Source organism: Oncorhynchus tshawytscha, linkage group LG05 (genome assembly GCF_018296145.1).
Source record: "Oncorhynchus tshawytscha isolate Ot180627B linkage group LG05, Otsh_v2.0, whole genome shotgun sequence".
NCBI lineage: Eukaryota > Metazoa > Chordata > Actinopteri > Salmoniformes > Salmonidae > Oncorhynchus > Oncorhynchus tshawytscha.
The window spans coordinates 31241666-31265419 of record NC_056433.1 but is presented as its reverse complement, the minus strand read 5'-3'; the positions used below and the strand labels follow the sequence as shown (position 1 = coordinate 31265419).

At 44.6% G+C, this 23754-nt stretch overlaps 1 protein-coding gene across 1 annotated transcript in view; it reads right to left on the bottom strand.

The window, feature by feature from the left end:
• The window catches only part of LOC112251753 (transmembrane protein 121-like), a 67214-nt gene extending 47192 nt beyond the window's left edge, over positions 1-20022 (bottom strand). Inside the window, exon 1 of the mRNA XM_024422704.2 lies at positions 19502-20022. The gene's annotated coding sequence lies outside the window, so the exon portion shown is untranslated. The remainder of the gene's footprint in view (positions 1-19501) is intronic.
• Positions 20023-23754: the final 3732 nt, after the last annotated feature.

The following is a 23754-nucleotide window of genomic DNA, read 5'->3' as shown; positions in this document are numbered from 1 at the left end:
AAGTGGTTGGATGCCAACTGTGCCAAAGCAATTTAGAGTTGTTAAATGGGAGTGACGAATGTGTTGATAACGAGTGTGACTAGTGTTGATTTTTAACAACTATCAGTATTGTCACAAAAAAAATATGCATGTCAACATTTTAGCAAATAATTAAGAGTATGCAAAGTGATTGTGTCAGGTGAAAATTTGATCAAACATTTTACCTTCGGATGCACAATGTATCGGTAAGCATATCGAAATCGGCTGATATTAGCTAAAAATGCAAACATTGCCCAGTTTAACGCCGATGTGCAAAACCGATGTAAAAGCTTACGTGCATACCTATATAACATAGGTAGATGACGTGCATACCTATATAACGTAGGTAGATGACGTGCATACCTATATAACATAGGTAGATGACGTGCATACCTATATAACGTAGGTAGATGACGTGCATACCTATATAACGTAGGTAGATGACGTGCATACCTATATAACGTAAGTAGATGATGTGCATACCTATATAATGTAGGTAGATGACGTGCATACCTATATAACGTAAGTAGATGACGTGCATACCTATATAACGTAGGTAGATGACGTGCATACCTATATAACGTAAGTAGATGACGTGCATACCTATAACGTAAGTAGATGACGTGCATACCTATATAACGTAAGTAGATGACGTGCATACCTATATAACGTAGGTAGATGACGTGCATACCTATATAACGTAGGTAGATGACGTGCATACCTATATAACGTAAGTAGATGATGTGCATACCTATATAATGTAGGTAGATGACGTGCATACCTATATAACGTAGGTAGATGACGTGCATACCTATATAACGTAAGTAGATGACGTGCATACCTATATAACGTAAGTAGATGACGTGCATACCTATAACGTAAGTAGATGACGTGCATACCTATATAACGTAAGTAGATGACGTGCATACCTATATAACGTAGGTAGATGACGTGCATACCTATATAACGTATGTAGATGACGTGCATACCTATATAACATAAGTAGATGACGTGCATACCTAAATAACGTAAGTAGATGGAGTGCATACCTATATAACGTAGGTAGATGACGTGCATACCTATATAACGTGAGTAGATGACGTACATACCTATATAACATAGGTAGATGACGTGCATACCTATATAACGTAAGTAGATGACGTGCATACCTATATAACGTAAGTAGATGACGTAACGACGCCACGAAAAATACAGCGCTACACAGAACAAAAGCAGAAAAATACTAAGAGCACACTTCCAACAACTAAACAAGTTCAAGTCCAGCAGCCATTTGAAAGAGTAAGACAATGTCAGGTAGACAACTCCAAGGCAAAATCCTTTAACGCCAAAATAATGTAATCATTGCCCTTGACAATCAACCGTCCTCTGTCGTGGATGATGTTGGCTTTCGAGCTTCTTGCTATGGGCGTCACTGCTATTTGCTTTACAACTGACATTTAGACCAGCGATGTAAGCCCCATGAGCATGCTGAGTCTGACAGCACAGTGGGTCGACGAGGATTTCGTACTGAGGAAAGCCGTATTGCTTGCTCAAGAATGTGCTTCTTCTCATACCGCTGCTGCCATTTCAATGGCATTTGAGAACATGTTTGAAACATGAACACACTCCTAGCTACATTCGAACAACTGACTGGAGAAATAAGCTCATCAACTGCGTCTGTGGCAGACGTGAAACCCTCTGTCATGGCACTGAAACGCCTGCTCAACAAAACTGCCGACACAGACCGTGGGGTTAGAACTTGCAAAAGTACTCTACAAGGGGCTGTGAACATGACCGTGGGGTTAGACCTTACAAAAGTACTCTACAAGGGGCTGTGAACATGACCGTGGGGTTAGACCTTACAAAAGTACTGTACAAGGGGCTGTGAACATGACCGTGGGGTTAGACCTTACAAAAGTACTCTACAAGGGGCTGTGAACATGACCGTGGGGTTAGACCTTACAAAAGTACTCTACAAGGGGCTGTGAACATGACCGTGGGGTTAGACCTTACAAAAGTACTCTACAAGGGGCTGTGAACATGACAGTGGGGTTAGACCTTACAAAAGTACTCTACAAGGGGCTGTGAACATGACCGTGGGGTTAGACCTTACAAAAGTACTCTACAAGGGGCTGTGAACATGACCGTGGGGTTAGACCTTACAAAAGTACTCTACAAGGGGCTGTGAACATGCGATTCGATGGCATTCTTTTGAGCCTCTTTACTGTGTCGCCACCGTGCTCGATGCTAGGTACAAGGACCGCGACTTCGATTCAGACAAGAAACAGGGTTTACGTGAAATGTTACATACACAGCTGGACAAGATGGAAACGGACCCAGTGACCGAGGAAGAGAGGCCACGGACAGACAGAGCTGAAACTTCACTGCTTGACATGTATGATGAAATCCTGGTTGAGACTGAACAAATTAACAACGAAACAGTACAGCAAGTGAGTGAAAGAAATAGGTTTTGATGATGTTTTACTGGTAATGGGGACATACTTAAATGCTAACAAAATAATGTTTTGGTCTGTGTGTGTGTGTGTGTGTGTGTTTCAACTATTTAACTGTACTAAAATGCCGCAAAAATGTTTTTATTTTTTTGGGGCAGGAAAAATATCAGATATTTGTATCGGCCAAAAATGTCAGATCGGTGCGTCCCTAATTTTTTACCAAAATTTGACAGTCACATTCACCGTGCTTGTCTGAAGCGTGCACAGCTGGCGATGCCTCATCACGATTGGTTAATTCCCATAATTTGCAACAATGTCAATGAGCATCATCACTATTTTTCCTTTGCGGTACCTCAAACTGTTGTGATTATCGCTGAGAAACATTTATCAGTTGATTTTACTCCTGGCTTAGAGTTTGTCTGAGCAGTGTCTTAACATCATCCTAAAACCTACTCTGAGCTGGGAGGTTTGTTTGTTGTCTTAAAACAGGTTTTAACAGGATTCCTAAGACCTTTTCTGATCTGCATTGCGGATACGGGCCCTGTTCTATTAGCAATATTTTCTATGCTTCTCCTCTGTAAGGGTCATGTTTTTAAAAATATTTACTTTCTGTTTTGTACATCAGTTGAAAATACAATAATTTGGATTATTCAAAAGATATTTCACAGGGGATTAGAATGCATAATGATTCTCTACAGTGCTTGTTGTGTCACATAAATTGAAATCAGACAAACGTTTCAGACACCAGGAAATAGCAGAGCTATTTCTACATATTACATATATATTACATGGCGCTGGAAGAAATGGCAGCAGTTTTACGGGCGCCCAACCAATTGTGCTATTATGTGTTTTTTTCTCTTCATTTGTAACTTATTTTGTACATAATGTTTCTGCAACCATATCTTATGGCAGAAAAGAGCTTATGGATATCAGGAGAGCGATCACTCACCTCGGATTAGTCAAAGATTTTTTTAACAACAAGCAACACTCACATGATATTCTCCAAACACCCGGCAGGGCCGACATCCCAGGTATTCGCAAGAGGAAGCGGCGCATGTACAGAGGACGAAGAGCCGGATGCCTCGTCAGGACCCACAGATGGTCGAGTAGGAAAGCTGCCGTTACCGTGAATATTACTCGCCAACGTGCAATCATTGGACAATAAACTAGACGAGGTACGATCACAAATATCCTACCAATGGGATGTCAAAAACTGTAATATCCTATGTTTTATGGAATCGTGGCTGAATGACGACATGGATGTTCAGCTAGCGGGATATACGCTGCACCGGCAGGATAGAACAGCACACTCCGGTAAGATGAGTGGGGGGTCTGGTGCACGAAATCTAAGGAAGTCTCTAGATTTTGCTCGCCTGAAGTAGAGTGTATTGTGATAAACTTCAGGCCACACTACTTGCCTAGAGAGTTCTCAGCTATACTTATCGTGGCTGTTTATTTACCACCGCAAACAGATGCTGGCACTAAGACCGCACTCAGTCAGCTGTATAAGGAAATAAGCAAACAGGAAACCACTCACCCAGAGGCAGCGCTCCTAGTGGCTGGAGATGTTAATGCAGGGAAACTTAAATCAGTTCTACCAAATCTCTATCAACATGTTAAATGTGCAACCAGAGGGAAAAAAATTCCAGATCACCTGTACTCCACACACAGAGATGCATACAAAGCTCTCCCTCGCCGTCCATTTGGTAAATCTGACCACAACTCTATCCTCCTGATTCCTGCTTACAAGCAAAAATTAAAGCAGGAAGCACCAGTGACTCGGTCTATAAAAAAGTGGTCAGATAAAGCAGATGCTAAACTACAGGACTGTTTGATATCACAGACTGGAACATGTTCCAGGATTCTTCCAATGACTTTGAGGAATACACCACATCAGTCACTGGCTTTATCAATAAGTGTATCGTCGTCCCCACAGTGACTGTACGTACATACCCCAACCAGAAGCCATGGATTACAGTCAACATTCGCACTGAGCTAAAGGGTAGAGCTTCCGCTTTCAAGGTGTGGGACTCTAACCCGGAAGCTTATAAGCAATCCCGCTATGCCCTGCGATGAACCATCAAACAGGCAAAGCTTCAATACAGGGCTAAGATTGAATCATACTACACCGGCTCCGACACTCGGCGGATGTGGCAGGGCTTGCAAACTATTACAGATTACAAAGGGAAGCACAGCCGCGAGCTGCCCAGTGGCACGAGCCTAAAAGACGAGCTAAATCACTTCTATGCTCGCTTCGAGGCAAGCAACACTGAGGCATGCATGAGAGCATCAGCTGTTCCGGATGACTTTGTGATCATGCTCTCCTTGATTGAGTCTGTAATACCAACATGTTTCAAGCAGACCACCATAGTCCTTGTGCCTAAGAACACTAAGGCAACCTGCCTAAATGACTACAGACCCGTAGCACTCACGTCCGTAGCAATGAAGTGCTTTGAAAGGCTGGTTATGGCTCACATCAACACCATTATCCCAGAAACCCTAGACCCACTCCAATTTGCATAAAGCCCAAACAGATCCACAGATGATGCAATCTCTCTTGCACTCCACACTGCCCTTTCCCACCTGGACAAAAGGAACACCTATGTGAGAATGCTATTCATTTACGACAGCTCAGCGTTCAACACCCTAGTACCCTCAAAGCTCATCACTAAGCTAAGGAACCTGGGACTAAACACCTCCCTCTGCAACTGGATCCTGGACTTCCTGACGGGCCGCCCCCCAGGTGGTGAGGGTAGGTAGCAACACATCTGCCACGCTGATCCTCAACACTGGAGCTCTCCAGGGGTGCGTGCTCAGTCCCCTCCTTTACTCCCTGTTCACCCACGACTGCATGGCCAGGCACGACTCCAACACCATCATTAAGTTTGCAGACGACACAACAGCCTGATCACCGAAAACAACGAGACAGCCTATAGGGAGGAGGTCAGAGACCTGGCCGGGTGGTGCCAGAATAACAACCTATCCCTCAATTTAACCAAGTCTAAGGAGATGATTGTGGACTACAGGAAAAGGAGCACCGAGCACGCCCCCATTCTCATCGGCGGGGTTGCCACCCAGGACCTCTACAGGTGGTGTCAGAGGAAGGCCCTAATAATTGTCAAAGATCCCAGCCACCCCAGTCATAGACTGTTCTCTCTACTACCATACCGAAGTGCCAAGCCCCGGACAAAAATGCTTCTCAACAGTTTTTACCCCCAACCCATAAGAATTCTAAACAGGTAACAGAACAATTACCCAGACTATTTGCATACCTCTCTTTCTACACTACTGCTACGCTCTGTTCATCATATATGCATAGTCACTTTAACGATACCTACATGTACATACTACCTCAATAAGCCTGACTAACCGGTGTCTGTATACAGCCTTGCTACTGTTATTTTCAAATGTCTTTTTACTGTTGTTTTACTTCTTTACTTACCTACACACACACACACACACACACACACACACACACACACACACACACACACACACACACACACGCATACCTTTTTTTTTGCACTTTTCGTTAGAGCCTGTAAGTAAGCATTTCACTGTAAGGTTGTATTCGGCGCATGTGACAAATACACTTTGATTTGATTTGACACAGAGGCTTCTGACATGGTTTGGAAAAAGACCATCACCAGGCAGACCTGCGTTCCAATACTATTTGTTTTCTTTCAAGTACTTTAGCTGTTATTGGTTTGAGTTCTCCTGGCGCAATAGAACCAATGGAACAGTTCCACAGGTAATCTGGTACTCCAGACAAACAGACAAACAAAATCAAATGCTCAAAGTATTTAGAGGATTTCAATTACTACACTCTTAGAAAAAAGGTAAAACCCTTTTGGGTGTCATGTAGAACATTTTCCACAGAGAGTTCTACATGGAACCCAAAAGGGTTCTCTTATGGCGACAGCCAAAGAACCCTTTTGGAACCCTTTTTTCTTAGAGTGTAGCTATTGCAACACAGGTCTGCCACCAGACCAATACTCTAAAATGTATTTTAAAATGAAAGCTTGTTGTCTGGCTGTTTACAGTTAGTTGTGGACTTCTCTTGGTATTCCTAAGTTCTCTCGGTTCTTCTGCATTGTTATATATGAAAAACTATATGATGTGATGTTGTGTAGGTCTACCGTGCACTTATATTCAACATGTGATAGTCACACTCCTGTTTTGATCAACAGACCATATGTCCTAGCTCCACAGCTCCGATACCTAACAGATACATTATGATTCCTACTGAGTCTCCAAATCCCAAAAAATAAATGTCAGCCCTTTACAATGATTATATGACAGATAGAATAGCATATAAATAATATTATCAATTTGCCAGGTCTGAACATAACCTTCAGATAGTTGTATGGTGCAGGATGAAACATCATGAATCCTCGTTCTTAATTCTCATGGTGAACTCATGCAAAAAGAAAAGATTTCCAGGGCAGAAAACAAATTGAGAACAAGAGGGAGAGAGGGAAGGGTAGAGAGTGAGAGGGAAGGGTAGAGAGTGAGAGGGAAGGGTAGAGAGTGAGAGGGAAGGGTAGAGAGAGAGGGATGGGTAGAGAGTGAGAGGGATGGGTAGAGAGTGAGAGGGAAGGGTAGAGAGGGAAGGGTAGGGAGAGTGAGAGGGAAGGGTAGAGAGTGAGAGGGAAGGGTAGAGAGTGAGAGGGAAGGGTAGAGAAGGAAGGGTATGAGAGGGAGAGTGAGAGAAGGGTAGAGGAAGGGGAAGGGTAGAGAGTGAGAGGGAAGGGTAGAGAGTGAGGTGGAAGGGTGGAGAGTGAGGTGGAAGAGAGGGAAGGGTAGAGAGTGAGAGGGATGGGTAGAGGGAAGGGTGAGAGGGAAGGGTAGAGAGGGAAGGGTAGAGAGAGGGAAGGGTAGAGAGGGATGGGTAGAGAGGGAAGGGTAGAGAGAGAGGGATGGGTAGAGAGTGAGAGGGATGGGTAGAGAATGGGTGAGAGGGAAGGGTGAGAGGGAAGGGTAGAGAGTGAGAGGGAAGGGAGAATGAGAAGGAAGGGTAGAGGGAAGGGTGAGAGGGAAGGGTAGAGGGATGGGTAGAGAGTGAGAGGGAAGGGTAGAGGGATGGGTGAGAGGGAAGGGTAGAGGGATGGGTAGAGAGTGAGAGGGATGGGTGGAAGGGTAGAGAGTGAGGTGGAAGGGTAGAGAGTGAGAGGGAAGGGTAGAGGGAGTAGAGAGGGAAGGGTAGAGAGTGAGAGGGAAGGGTAGAGAGTGAGAGAGAGAGGGTAGAGAGGGAAGGGTAGAGAGTGAGAGGGAGGGAAGGGTAGAGAAAGAGGGATGGGTAGAGAGTGAGAGGGACGGGTAGAGAGTGAGAGGGATGGGTAGAGAGTGAGAGGGATGGGTAGAGAGTGTGAGAGGAATGGGTAGAGGGAAGGGTAGAGAGAGGGAGAGAGAGAGGGATGGGTGAGAGAGAGTGAGAGGAAAGGGTAGAGAGTGAGAGGGATGGGTAGAGAGGGATGGGTAGATGGGTAGAGAGTGAGAGGGAAGGGTAGAGGAAGGGAAGGGTAGAGGTGAGAGGGAAGAGAGAGAGGGATGGGTAGAGAGAGAGAGGGATGGGTAGAGAGAGAGGGATGGGAGAGGGAAGGGATGGGTAGAGAGTGAGAGGGATGGGTAGAGAGAGAGAGGGATGGGTAGAGGGAAGGGTAGAGAGGGGGATGGGTAGAGAGTGAGAGGGATGGGTAGAGAGTGAGAGGGGGTAGAGAGTGAGAGGGAAGGGTAGAGGGATGGGTAGAGAGGAGAGGGTAGAGAGGAGAGGGAGGGTGAGAGGGAAGGGTAGAGAGTGAGAGGGAAGGGTAGAGAGTGAGAGGGATGGGTAGAGAGAGAGGGAAGGGGGATGGGTAGAGAGTGAGAGGAAAGGGTAGAGAGTGAGAGGGATGGGTAGAGAGAGAGAGGGATGGGTAGAGAGTGAGAGGGATGGGAGGGATGGGTAGAGAGGGATGAGAGGGATGGGTAGAGAGTGAGAGGAAGGGTAGAGAGTGAGAGGGAAGGGTAGGAAGGGAAGGGTAGAGAGTGAGAGGGAAGGGTAGAGAGTGAGGGATGGGTAGAGATGAGAGGGATGGGTAGAGAGAGAGAGAGGGTAGGATGGGTAGAGGGATGGGTGAGAGGGATGGGGGAGAGAGGGATGGGTAGAGAGAGGGATGGGTAGAGAGTGAGAGGGAGTGAGAGGGATGGGTAGAGAGTGAGAGGGAAGGGTAGAGAGTGAGAGGGAAGGGTAGAGAGTGAGGGAAGGGTGAGAGGGATGGGTAGAGAGAGAGAGGGATGGGAGAGGGAAGGGATGGGTAGAGAGTGAGAGGGAAGAGAGTGAGAGGGAAGGGTAGAGTGAGAGGGAAGGGGAGAGTGAGAGGGAATAGAGAGTGAGAGGGATGGGGAAGAGGGAAGTTATAGAGAGTGAGAGGGAAAGAAAGAGGGAAGGGTAGAGAGTGAGGGGGAAGCGAGAGAATAGGGGAAGAGAGTTATGAGAAAAAAAGAAAGGGCGAAAAGCGGAAGGAGAGAAAACGAGACACCTATATATAGTGAGAGCTATCTGTTTATCACATATAGCCATCTCTTTTACCCAACATGTCTGCCACTGGAGGGCTGGAGTTGGATGGGTTGGCTGGATGATTCTTTCCCTCATTATTGCTTTCTACCAGGGCTGCTGCAGCCATCCCTCTCCCTCTGTCTGGCTTTCAGATGAAACCATGGGCACTAATACTGGGTACCCCCTGCAGTTGGACAGAGAGCTGTGGATATGGATGGGTCCAAGGTCCAACTATCCAACTATAATAACCAGCAAGCTCAATCTGGCACCCAAAACCATTATATAAAACACTATATGGGTTTTTACTCCTTATTGGAACATGCCTGATGTTTTGATGTTGTTCAGGGCCAGAGTGAGTTGTTTGCAATTAGCGAATAAGCTTACACCTGTGGAAACTGAAAATGTCTAGTTGTAATGATGATAGTGCTCAGTAGCAAAATGAAGGCTAGGCGTGGATTGTTTCATCTTTGTTTGTTGATGTTTTTCTATGCTTTTCCAGGCTAATTACAGAGCGCTTCTGCTTCTCTCAGGATGCCTTGAGGAAGAAAATGGAACAGCTAAAGAGAACACGCTAATCACTGAACTGGGATCGACACACAGAGACACAGACCCAGATATGTGCACCAATGCGCACCAACATGGCACAAATGTCGCATAAACATCACACACAAACACAGCACTAGCGGCAGTGGTGGCAGCCTGTGTGTGTTAGTGTGTGTGTGTGTGTGTGTGTGTTAGTGTGTGTGTGTGTGCTCGTGTGTGTCCTTGCATTCTCTCAGCAGCGCAGAAAAACATATTGCAGCCGTGGGAGAGAAGCCGCGGTGTCTCAAGTGACACAGGAGCCATAGCAGTCAAAGGAGCTACAGCTCAGAGCCCAGAGGCAGTGGCACAGCAGCCAGCTGCTGCAGCTAGTAGAGCTACTGCCCGCAGTCAAATCAAGCAGGCTGATTTTCCCCAGTCAGTAGACAAGCCAGACCAGTCCAGACCAGAAATGACAAGTTCAGACCAGCCAGACCAACTGCTTAGCCTTCTACCCCAGCTAGCCTAATATAGTGTTGCTCAACCTGTGGTTTGCAGACCAGTATCGGTCCCAAGGGTGTTGCTGACCGGGTCGTCAGATGGTTCACTGAAACCAATTCAGTCAGTTTTTGTACCACAGCCTGGTACAAAAACGTTGACAAGCACTGGTCTAGTACATTTCACCCACCTAGGCCCGCTACTGCTGCTATACAGCTCCATGCTCAATGGGGCGAGATGCACCACCACACAGGCAATAATGTCCGACAAGCAGGTCACAGAGACCCAGACAGCAGGGTTAATTCACTGTGGCAGTGACCCCTGTCACTGAGCCGTGAGGGCTTGCAGCAGGGCAGGGGGGCATCAGGGGACAAATGAGGGGGGGAGCGGGCACTGAGTGTGTGTGTGTTTGCATGGGCACACACACACATAGTTTGTGTGTGTGAGAGAGAGAGCGAGAGAGGGAAAGACCGAGAGAGCAAATGTGTGACTGTGTGTGCGCTTGCTTGCGTGACCGTGACTGCTCGTACTTGCACGCGCGTGTGTGTATGTGTGTGTGTGTGTGTGTAATTAAATAACCCAGTGTTCTGAGACAGCATAGAGGGACCACAGAACACCAGCCTGTTTGCTGACACTGTGGACCTGACTAAATTACACCCAGAGTATAGAATGTAATTACAACTGCACAGCAAACACTGCTTGGGCCTGGGGACATTCTAGCCTGGTCCTGCAACTGATTGTGCTGTCTTGCCAGCACAAACTGATCTGGGACCAGGCTAGAGACATCCCCACCAGAGAGTCTAGCCTAGTGGTTAGAGCGTTGGGCCAGTAACCGAAAGGTTGCTAGCTCGAATCCCCAAGCTGACAAGGTAGGCTGCAAAGTCATTTTGTATAGTGCCATTTTTTATTTCTGCTTACATGACATAGTTACAGAGGACATTCCAAAGTCATTGCCGCGACGTTATTGGAGCATAGCTTGTTAGGTGGACTGGCTGCAGCATATCATGATCAATATAATCTTAAAAGGCAAATGCATCTTCCACATATTGTAGCTTGTCATGCGGAGTTAGGATAATGTTTCTCAGTATTTGCTGGCTGTGTTGAGTCAATGCATTCATACCTTATTTAATCCCCCCTGCTAAATGTGCAAATGCAAGTGTATAGCTAACAGTTGTTTTTCTTCACACCCAAACTCCTGTTCTTACACAACATGAGCATGGACCATAACTCAACTTTACCTCTAATATTCAAAAACAAGACTGTTTTTCTCTTTCATTATGCAGTGCAAACAGCGCAGCGTTTCGCTATCAATTTCATCAGGTTCACCTCTGTCGGTCTGCACAGCTGCGCCGTAACACAACCTAGCCTCCATCTGTACCCTGTACAGCTGTACAAACAAATCAATGTGAGCACAACCATCTGTTGATGTACACAAAGCAGCTGAGCTGGGCTTGCCTGATGCCTGATTTACAGATCGTCACACTCTGAGATGATCTCCATTCGACTTGCGTCTTAAACGCCGTGGCGGTAGGGGCACCAGACGGCCTAGCCTCGTATTCACCCCCGAGCCTGAGACACACACACACACACACACACACACACACACACACACAAGGATATAGCGTTATATTTTACAGCGAACGCTGCAGTAGAAATTAACTCCTTCGTGCACTGGTCTTTCGTCCGCATCACACCTACTCATACCCTAACTTCCACTAAGAGGATAGGCCTCTATGTCCTGGTGAAAATGGGTTTATATTCATCACTTTAATGGATTGTAAAAGAAACAATCTCTTTGGGATTACATGCTTTATTAATGTTTATGGCCACTTGGACTGCAGCCACCATTGCCTCTGGCTAACTCACCATCCCTGCTCTGTCCCCTGGCCAGTCCGAAGCAGCTTGCCAGCCACTGCATCTGTCCCCCTGCCTCTGTCCCCCTGCCTCTCTTCCTCTGTCCTCCTTCCTCTGCCCCGCTTCCTCTGCCATTAATCCTTTGAGGTATGACCTCTACTTTGAGTGTTATCCCTTTTTACAATCACCCTATGCCAGGGTTCCCCAATTGGCGGCCCGCCGGACGAATTTGGCCTGTGGGTGATATTATTTGGCCCCTCAAGTTTTCTGAGCAAAAAATAATAATTATATTTGTTTTATTGCTGGATATAAAAGACTGTAAAAATACCAGCAAATCAGCTCCCAGTGATTTTAATTTTGGAAATCGGTTTCAAAGTATTCCCATGCATGATAGAGCGATGTATTTGATCCTATAGAAATATAAGCAAGGTTTGAAAGGATGATGTTTTAGTCAAATGTTAGATCTGTTTGGGCTTCTTGCGGTCAATTTGCAGTGTACAAATCATTTGTGCATGGCCATCTGACTGTCAGCTAAAGAAAGAAATTGTCACAGGGCTGAATTTAGTTGATGATCCCTGCCCTATGCTACCAAATCTTTTTCTGAGCAGGTTTCACCCTGCATAGGCATGCATAGGGCAATATAGTACATGCATAAACTGGTCACATAACAGTCATAAATGAATCGTGGAGTAGTGAGAGAGCAAGCATAGATTAGTACTTTAGCAGACATAGAACAGTCATAGACCAGGCACTCTTTAGTGGAATGGTCTCTCCTCTCTTCCAGGACAGGACAGGGCACACCACTTCAGCTGACTGATTTCCCATCAGCCCTGTATCTCTGATAACTGCATGCTTAGAGGGCTGCAAGGTCTCCACTGTTTCACCCTGCACCGCAGCCGTGTGTGTGTGTGTGTGTGTGTGTGTGTGTGTGTGTGTGTGTGTGTGTGTGTGTGTGTGTGTGTGTGTGTGTGTGTGTGTGTGTGTGTGTGTGTGTGTGTGTGTGTGTGTGTGTGTGTGTGTGTGTGTGTGTGTGTGTGTGTGTGTGTGTAGAAAATGGTCTGGGAACAAGAGAAATTGCATTTTTTAATGCTGCAATTATATTGACATAATAAACACAGATGACACATCCATTAATAATAAATGGCTCATTAACGTTATGTTGATTTTAAAACTAAAAGCTACTTTTTTTCTCTAGTCCCGATGCTGAACTGAAATAGCCTCGAGCTGCCATTTCCACCGTCTCTAGCATTGCCACGTTTTGTACATTACGGTATCTAGGCCTATTGATTCCTGCTGCCATTTGGCTATTGATTGGAGTGGATGTCATTATGCCAGTGAGATTATAGCCCTGCAGCACTGTTTCTGAAGAGACGAGAACCAGTGATGAGATGACTGCTGACTGTTAAAGCGGCTGTGTGTTTCAGCCAAGATACCAACGCACAGCACAGCACAGCATAGGACAACACAGCACAGCAAAGCACAGCACAGCACAGCATAGGACAACACAGCACAGCAAAGCACAGCACAGCACAGAAAGAGCACAGTGCTCCAAAATACATCCCACCTTTCTCACTCTCTGTACTCTGGAGAAAAGGCTGACAAAGTGCAGAGCGGAGTGAGTAAGCACATCCTGTATTCTGAACACACACATCCCTTATTGGCTCATTGCAACCTAATATTCTCTGAGACAGCCACATCCAGCGCTACTGAGTTTGGCCTGCTCTGATTATTCAAATCGACCACAATTGACTAAAAGTGAGGAAAGGGAAAGGGTTCAGGGGTTTGTTTGTGTGTATCAGTGGAGGCTCCTCAGCTGAGGAAGGGGAAGACCATCCTTTTCTGAATTTCATTTAAAGAAAATTGTGAAACATTAAAGTTATCCTCTTTAGGTAAAACTATACTAAATGATGTTCACGTCACCAAATAATTGATTAAAACACACCGTTTTGCAATGAAGGTCAACAGTAGCATTAACTACACTCTTTAGGGCAGCACCATGGTGTAGCCGGAGGACAGCTAGCTTCCGTACTCCTCTGGGTACATTAGCTTCAATACAAAACACAGGAGGCTTGTAGTTCTCATCCCCTTCCAGGGGACGTCCTCCAACCAATCAGAGCTCTTACAGGATGAACAGACATGTTGTCCATCCAATAAAAAGATCAGACAATGAATCTAGTACTGAAAGCATAAGCTACAGCTAGCAAGCACTGTAGTGCATAAAATGTGGTGAGTAGTTGACAGAGAGAGAAAGACAATAGTTGAACGGATTTGAACAAATTCATTTCTTTAAAAATTAAGAGAGAGAGAGAGAGAGAGAGAGAGAGAGAGAGAGAGAGAGACTTTCACTTAATTTACTAGCGAAAGCTATCCAACCCTGGAACTCTTCCAAGTCAAGGTAAGCTTTTGGTTGTATATATTTTTTGCCACCAGTGTAACTGCTGAACTGCTTGCTGACTGTACTGCATGATTGTAGCAGGTTTACTAAGACATTAGTTCTAGTAGCTACATTGACTATGACGTTACTATGTTGACAACGTTGCAGGCTGTGTGTAGTGGTTAGTGGTTATGATATGGGCTTGGAACGTTTTTTTTCCACCTGGTCACAGACAGCTGACGTGTTGTGCACTGAAGTTCAGAAGCGAAGGGAAAAGGTGAGAGGAGGAGAGCGAGTAGAGGCGAAAAGGAATTATACAACGATCAAAGGGATCATGCTATTTGTATGTGGCTTCTATGAAATTGAACTGTGTTTGCTTGTGATCAGGGTTGTATTCATTCTGCCGATTCTGTTGAAACACGTTTCTAAAACAGAAGCAAAGTGAACGTAACAGAGAAACATACTTGAATTTGTTCAATAGAAAACTCTTGTTTGCAACTGTTGGACTAATGGTTATCGGGGTGGGCAATTCCAGTCCTCGAGGGCCTGATTGGTGTCACAGTTTTGTCCCAGCCCCAGCTAACACACCTGACTCCAATAATCACCTAATCATGATCTTCAGTTTAGAATGAAAGTTGATTAATCAGCTGTGTTTGCAAGGGATGGATAAAAAGTGTGACACAAATCAGGCCCCCGAGGAAAGGAATTCCTCACCCCTGGTACACCCTAGATCAGCTAGATGCAGGCAAGAGTGTGCAAGGCATTATTGAATGTGTCACTGTCTGTCACCTCAAATGTTTCTCTTGACCTGTGTGCACCTACGTTGTAAACCTTCATTCATAGGCTAGGTTGTAGCAACCTCATGGTGGGTATAGGGATGTTTAGAGTATCATGTAGTAGCCTAAACCTATCGATGTTACATTGAACTGGGTGAATGGGATATGAATGACAGTCATCCAATATGCTGTAATAGAAAATAAATAAAAAACATCCTCCCTCATCTTAAACGACACCGACCGCCACTGCTGTGTACAGTATTTGTGTGTGCGTGCATGCGAGTGTGTGGGATGGTGTGTGTTTACTTCAGCCTTCTCTCTGCATGTTCTTACTGTTATGCTATACTGTACGTAGTTATAATGACATCCGTCTAGCAGGGTTTGAATTTAAAGAGACTCATGAATGTGATTTGAGGCGTATAGGAACACAAGCCACAGTACAGTTAGCATGCACTCTCATGAAAACGCTCTGACCTGAAATCTAGATTATGGAAAAACCCCAGTGAACACAGTTATCAAACTGTCAGCCAGTCGTATTGGGTTCCTAGTGCTGTTTGTGAGATGTGATGTGTAGAACTTTGTGTGTGTGTGTCATATAGGTTCCTAGAACTGTTTGTGACAGTTCACCCTGCTGCTGTTGGACCAGGTCTCTCTTGGAAAAGAGATGTTATCTCTATGAGAAAAACCTGTATAAAAAAAGGTCAAATAAAATAAAAATGTTTATCCCCATTTTGTTCCGTTTGCTTCCGTGTAAGAAAGGTTTTAACAGAATCTGTGGCTTGATTTCATCACTGATCACCGTAAACACAGTTCACTTTCATAGCAGCCACGTTGTATTGCTTCTCGCATCTATGCGCTCTCCTCCTCTCACCTCTTCTTTAGCTTATGGACTTTAATGCACAACACATCAGCTGTATGTGACAGGCGGTGATACAGCCTGACAAGATGAGAACAACAAGAGAACATCTGGTGAGGTCTGCACAACGCATCACCAGGGGCAAACTACCTGCCCTACAGCACAATCAGAGAAAATTAGTCGGAACGCGAGAGGAGCATCAGTGTGTCGGATAAGTGATCTGTAAAAGTTTGTGAGGGTTTTAGGTGACACGCCAAATTTCTTTAGTCTCATGAGGTTGAAGAGGCGCTGTTGCGCCTTCTTCACCACACAGTCTGTGTGGGTGGACCATTTCAGTTTGTCCGTGATGTGTACGCCGAGGAACTTAAAACTTTCCTCCTTCTCCACTGCTGTCCCATCGGTGTGGATAAGAGGGTGATCCTCTGCTGTTTCCTAAAGTCCACGATAATCTCCTTTGTTTTGTTGACATTGAGTGAGAGGTTGTTTTCCTGACATTCCGAGTGCCCTCACCTCCTCCCTGTAGGCTCTCGTCAATGTTGGTAATCAAGCCCACTACTGCTGTGTCATCTGCAAACTTGATGATTGAGTTGGAGGCATGCATGGCCACGCAGTCATGGGTGAACAGGGAGTACAGGAGTGGGCTGAGCACGCACCCTTGTGGGGCCCCAGTGTTGAGGATGAGCGAAGTAGAGATGTTGTTTCCTACCTTCACCAGCTGGGGGCGGCCCGTCAAAGTCCAGGACCTAATTGCACAGGGCGGGGTTGAGACCCAGGGCCTCAAGCTTAATGATGAGCTTGGAGGGTACTATGGTTTTGAATGCTGAGCTGTAGTCAATGAACAGCATTCTTACGTAGGTATTCCTCTTGTCCAGATGAGACATGGCAGTGTGCATTGTGATGGCGATTGCATCATCTGTGGACCTTTTGGGGCGTTATGCAGGTAAGGTGTAGGTGATATGATCCTTGACTAGTCTCTCAAAGCACTTCATGATGACAGAAGTGAGTGCTACGGGGCGATATTCATTTAGTTCAGTTATCTTTGCCTTCTTGGGTACAGGAACAATGGTGGCCATTTTGAAGCATGTGGGGAAAGCAGACCGGGATGGGGAGTGATTAACTATGTCCGTAAACACACCAGCCAGCTGGTCTGCGCATGCTCTGAGGACGTGGCTAGGGATGCCGTCTGGGCAGGCAGCCTTGCGAGGGTTAACACGTTTAAATGTCTTACTCGCGTTCGGCCACGGAGAAGGAGAGGGAGGGCCCACAGTCCTTGGTAGTGGGGCACTGTATTATCCTCAAAGTGGGCAAAGACAGTGTTTAGTTTGTCTGGAAGCAAGATGCCGGTGTCCGTGAAGTGGCTGGTTTTCTTTTTTGTTGTCTGTAATTGCCTGTAGACACTGCCACAAACATCTCGTGTCTGAGCCATTGAATTGCAACACTTTGTCCCTATACCAACATTTCGCTTGTTTGATTGCCTTGCAGAGGGAATAACTACAGTGTTTATATTCGGCCATATTCCCAGTAATTTTTCTATGGTTAAATGCGGTTTTTCGCGCTTTTGGTTTTGCGTGAATGCCACCATCTATCCATGGTTTCCGGTTCGGGTAGGTTTTAATAGTCACAGTGGATACAACATCTCCTATGCACTCCCTTATAAACTCACTCACCGAGTCAGTGTATAGATCGATGTTATTCTTTGAGGCTGCCCGGAACATTTCCCAGTCCGTGTGATCAAAACAATCTTGAAGTGTGGATTCCGATTGGTACTAATTTAATTATCTGATCCTTCGATTGGGTGGACAACATGTCAGTTCATGTTTCAAGAGCTCTGATAGTCAGGAGGACGTAAGCTAGCTGTCCTCCAGCTACACCAGCTACACCATACAGTAGTGCTATTGAGGCTACTGTAGACCTTCTTTGCAAAATAGTGTTTTAATAAATGATTTTGTGATGTGATGATATTTAGCATAATTTGATCTAGAATGGATAACTTTATAAATGTTTTACTACTTACATTTTTAGGAAATTCATTGAGGAGGATAGTCCTCCCTTTCCTCCTCTGAGGAGACTCCACTGATGCATATTTTCTCTGATGTCTTTGTGGGGTGGCTATTCAACTTGAAATACCTTGGCTATTTATTGTCCAATAAATTGAGCATGACATACTCGTTTGTCATTGTTTCACATAGTAAAGATAAAATGAAGTGTTTACAGACAATAACACTGCAGACTTCATAACCCACAACTCCTACTTTACAGTCAGAGCTCAGACTGTTTTCAGTCCTCAAGGAAGCCAGAGTGCAGTCTTCTGGAATAATGTCATTTCTGTTGGTTGCTTCTTCTCATTTCTGTCAGTGTCTGCACCCATACTTAACAACTAACATTCTTTTCACTCACACAGTGTGAAGGACCATATCTTTGTTGTTATGCGTTTACTAGGAAGGAGATTTATGTTCATATTCAGTGTTATGGAAAATGTCAAACCGCAATAGGCGTATTTGAAGCTGCAACTGAAACAGTTCCTCTCACCGGAATAGTGGAAAGAGAGAGTGGGAGTGAGAGTGAGAGAGTGGCAGTCAGTCAGTGAGTGAGTGAGTGGGATAGAGAAATAGAGAGTGAGAGAGAGGCCTGTCATTTTTCAAATGTTTGAGAGGGTTATAAGGTAAGTGGTTGTGCTAGAAAGGAGAGTCAGAACTACAGGTAATGCAAGGTGTCAGGATGTCTGCATGTTTCCAGATTACTGGACACTGAAGGACAAGGTCCATTGGTTAGTGCTGCTATCTCCAGCTCATTTGTAGGCCTATGTATTCTATGCAAATAAAATAGTTTATGATGTCAGTGTATTCCTGTGGTTTTTTTTCTTTGTCAGACATCCTTAATTAGCCGGTTTGAATTAGGATTCTGATTTCTGATAATTTTTTTGTGGGGTGGTGGTGGGGGGAGGGGGGGGGACTTCTCTTGGCTCCGTGCCAATGGGAAGATATGTCTCGCGCCGAACAGGAGATGATTTTCTCTGTGGAGACTCGGAGGCATGAGCTGCTTTTTGCTGCTGAGTGGACACGCGCTGACTCCTCAGAATAAATAGCTGGTCTTAAAGAAAATTAGGGTTTTTCTCCCCCACCCGCCTCCCACAAACGGAAACACCATCCTTTAACAATTCTGCACGCGCAATTTTTGGTATACAATCACTTGAACCTCTATTCACTCTATCTCATAGTGAACAATATTCTTGACCATACACACATCCAGTATCGAAATAGATAAGGCGTACTAACTTCGTATTTATTCTTATGAATGTTATGTTGAGTAGCCTAATAAACTTGAGAGCGCAGAGGCAGGGACTCAAGGAAATAGAGCCGCAGCAGCGTTCATATTCAAATCCTTTGGAATATATTACAAACCACCCTCATTGACCTAACTCCCCCGAAACCCAATTATCGCCTTTGTGAAGGTCTCACCCTCCTCGAATTTATTCAAGGTATGCTAATATTTTCACATTCAAATGTAATAATGCACTTTTCCCCCTTACAACTGTGGTAAAACATTACGCAAAAGATTACACAAAAGACATTTGAATATCTACCACTAGCTGATAAGTTTAGCGGACCCGCTTACCTCAACTGCTAGTCGCTGTCCAGGGTGCTGAAATTCCCCTATTCCTCTGCAGCAGGCTCCGGAGACGACCGTTTAATCCACTGAGAGCTAGGCACAGCACACAATGTAAAACGCGGTCCAACTACTGTGGCCGTAAATTACCTTGAAAAAAAACCCTCAATTCAAGCCAACAGCATCGATAGAATAAGCCAACTGTGAAAATAATATCTTCAAAAGTCTGATTTATAAAACCGACGATGCAGAAGTAGCCAAGTGGCTATGCTCTCCACGGCTCCGGGCCGATTTTGCCGGTCTAATTGGCGTCTCTTTGCTATTTGCTTCTTCTTTCCCGATTTTTTTTCTCTCTATCTATCGCTCTCTCTCGCGCTCTCTCTCTCTCTCTCTCATTGGATTTATGGTCAATTTACTTAGGCGGTCTCCCCAGCCTACATGTTTCGTAGCCTATACACCACCTGCTCTCTTTCCCCCCTTTGCCCCTCTTTTCCTCTACAGTCCCGTGGTTTGCTTTTATTATAGCAACAGTTTCCTACATGACGGTTAGCGAAACCAGTGAAGGGGGTGAGGGAATATCTTTCTCCTTCCCTGGTGGGGGTACTGTGCGCGCTCTCTCTCTCTCATTAGCTTTCAACACCACATGAAGTGAACGGCACCGACTGCTACAGTAATTATACGAACTTATTGAGGATAGGACCGTCCTTTTAAACTTATTCAGGAATCACTTATCCGACACACTGATGCTCCTCTCGCGTTCCGACTCATTTTCTCTGATTAGGCCTAGCTAATCAGTGTAAATTAGAATGATTGGCACGATGTGACGTAAATGCAAGAGTGGGATTGGAGAACTGAAGGTTATATAGGCCTACCTTGGCTCAATCAAAGTGAATTATCTATTAGATATATCAAATCTAAGTTTATTGGTCGAGTACACAGTTTAGCAGGTGCTATAGTAGGTGCAGCGAAATGCTTACGTTACTAACAGTGTGTGTGTGAAATAAGCTACTAAGGTTTTCACTTCTCTGGTCACTGTATCACAGTTCTATAACCCATTTCTTGGTATCAGAGTAATATTTCATTTTATATACAGTACTAGTCAAAAGTTTGGAGACCTACTCATTCCAGGGTTTTTCTTTATTTTTACTATTTTCTGCATTGTATAATAATAGTGAGGACATCAAAACTATGAAATAACGCATATGGTGGCATGTAGTAACCAAAAAAGTGTTAAACAAATCAAAATATATTTTATATTTGAGAGTCTTCAAAGTAGACACAGCTTTGCACACTCTTGGCATTCTCTCAACCAACTTCACCTGGAATGCTTTTCCAACAGTCTTGAAGCAGGCGGTCATGTGCCTGTTACTGAGGAGTGGCTTCCGTTTGGCCACTCTACCTTAAAGGCCTGATTGATGAAGTGTTGCAGTGATGGTTGTCCTTCTGGAATGTTCTCCCATCTCCCCAGAGGAACTCTGGAGCTCTGTCAGAGTGACCATCGGGTTCTCGGTCACCTCCCTGACCAAGAGTCTTCTCCCCCGATTGCTCAGTTAAGGCCGGGCGGCCAGCTGTAGGAACAGTCTTGGTGGTTCCAAACTTCTTCCATTTTAGAATGATGGAGGCCACTGTGTTTTTGGGGACCTTCAATAATACAGAATGTTTTGGTATCCTTCCCCAGATCTGTGCCTTGACACAATCCTGCAACTGATTTCAATTTCAAATGTCATAGCAAAGGAACTTTATACTTATGTGAATAAGGTATTTTTGTTTTTAATTTTTAATACATGCATGCTGTGGGTATGTCTTTCAGAGGCAGGGACTGGGAAATATTCAGGAAAGGGAAGAGGGAGAGGGAAAGATGAACGGAGCAAAGTACAGAGAGATCATTGATGAAAACCTGCTCCAGAGCGCTCAGGACCTCAGACTGGGGCGAAGGCTCACCTTCCAACAGGACAACGACCCTAAGCACACAGCCAAGGCAACGCAGGAGTGGCTTCGGGACAAGTCTCCTAATGCTATTGAGTGGCCCAGCCAGAGACCGGACTTGAACCCGATCTAATATCTCTGGAGAGACATGAAAATAGCTGTGCAGCAATGCTCCCCATCCAACCTGACAGAGCTTGAGAGGATCTGCAGAGAAGAATGAGAGAACGTTTCCAAATACAGGTGTACGAAGCTTGTAGCGTCGTACCCAAGAAGACTCAAGGCTGTAATCACTGCCAAAGGTGCTTCAACAAAGTACTGAGTCAAGGGTCTGAATACTTATGTAAATGTCATTTCAGTTTTTTTATTTGTAATAAATTAGCAAACATTTCTTAAACCTGTTTTTGCTTTGTCATTAAAAGGGGTATTGTGTGTAGAATGATGAGGAGCAATATCTTAATAATCAATTTAGAATAAGGCTGTAACCTAACAAAATGTGGAAAATGTCAAGGGGTCTGAATACTTTCCGAAGGCACTGTATTTCCTTTCGAAGGTGAAACACTACAGTAAGCGTGTCACTGGTAACTTGGTGCATGAGGGAAGAATCAGGCGCAGAGAGCATATAGTTCCACAGGAAGACGTGCACTTTTAATATCGCACGGAAAATAATGCCCAACAAAACAGGGCGCGGAAAATGTGGACCAACCCAACACAACAGGGTACCAGGTCCAGAGCACAAACACCAAAAAAACATACACACGTAACATATGAGTAATCCCTAATCCCGCACGAAACAAGGGCGGGTAAACGTACTATAAATAAGGAAGCCAATCAAGCACACAAATAGACAGGTGCAACTAATAAGACGAAACAAACAGACAACGAAAAAGGGATCGGTGGTGGCTAGTAGGCCGGTGACGACGACCGCCGAGCACTGCCCGAACAGGCAGGGGAGCCAACTTCGGTGGAATTCGTGACAAAGAGTAGTTCTTCAGAATGTATTACATTTTTTTATCTAAGAAATCATATCTACCAATAAGTAATGAAAACATCTGTGTTACTGTAACAGAATAAGTCAGCGTTCCTTTGACTATAATAATAATTACTTGTGGAATTGCCTTTTAAGCGCAGTAGTTTATTGGTGCAAGGAATATTATTTTTCTGAATTAAATAATAGCCCCCTAACCACACCAATGTGTGAAAGCAATTTTTGTGAACATTTTGTAATTATAACAAGGCTGGTAGAAATATGTGAAAATCATTTTTGGAACTGTTGAGCTGCAACAGACTTGAGCTGCAAGTCTACTACAAAACCCACAATCCAATGCTCTGCTTCTCTGGGCAGGCTGGCTAGCTAGTTATGTTGCTAGCTAGCGATAAAACATAGCTACACAAAAGAATGCAAAGGTCAATATCAGCATGTGTTGTAGCTAGCTGTGAGATAGCCTAAACAAGCTGCACTATCAATTTAGCAGTCTTACTCATGAGTTCAACTTGCGGTATGTCTCTGCCACTGAGCTATAAACGTCTCTACCCAGAGAGAGAGGGAGACCAGAGTAATGTTGCTTTACCACAGAGATACACTACCGGTCAAAGGTTTTAGAACATCTACTCATTCAAGGCTTTTTCTTTATTGTTACTATTTTCTACACTGTAGAAAAATAGTGAAGACATCAAAACTATGAAATAACACATATGGAATTCTGTAGTAACCAAAAAAGTGTTAAACAAATGTAAATATATTTCATATTTGAGATTCTTCAAAAAGTCACCCTTTGCCTTGATGACAACTTTGCACACTCTTGGCATTCTCTCAACCAGCTTCATGAGGTAGTCACCTGGAATCCATTTCAATTAATAGGTGTACCTTCTTAATGTATTTGAGCCAGTCAGTTGTGTTGTGACAAGGTAGGGGTAAACAGAAGATACACCTAATTGATAAAAGACCAAGTCCATATTATGGCAAGAACAGCTCAAGTAAGCAAAGAGAAACGACAGTCCATCATTACTTTAAGACATGAAGGTCAGTCAAAATGGAACGTTTAAGAACTATGAATGTTTCTTCAAATGCAGTCGCAAAAACCAAGTGCTATGATGAAACTGGCTCTCACGAGGACCGCCACAGGAATGGAAGATCCAGAGTTACCTCTGCTGCAGAGGATAAGTTCATTAGAGTTACCAACCTCAGAAATTCCAGCCCAAGATTCAAGTAACAGACACATCTCAACATCAACTGTTCAGAGGAGACCATGTGAATCAGGCCTTCATGGTCGAATTGCTGCAAATAAACCACTACTAAAGGACACCAATAATAAGAAGAGACTTGCTTGGGCCAAGAA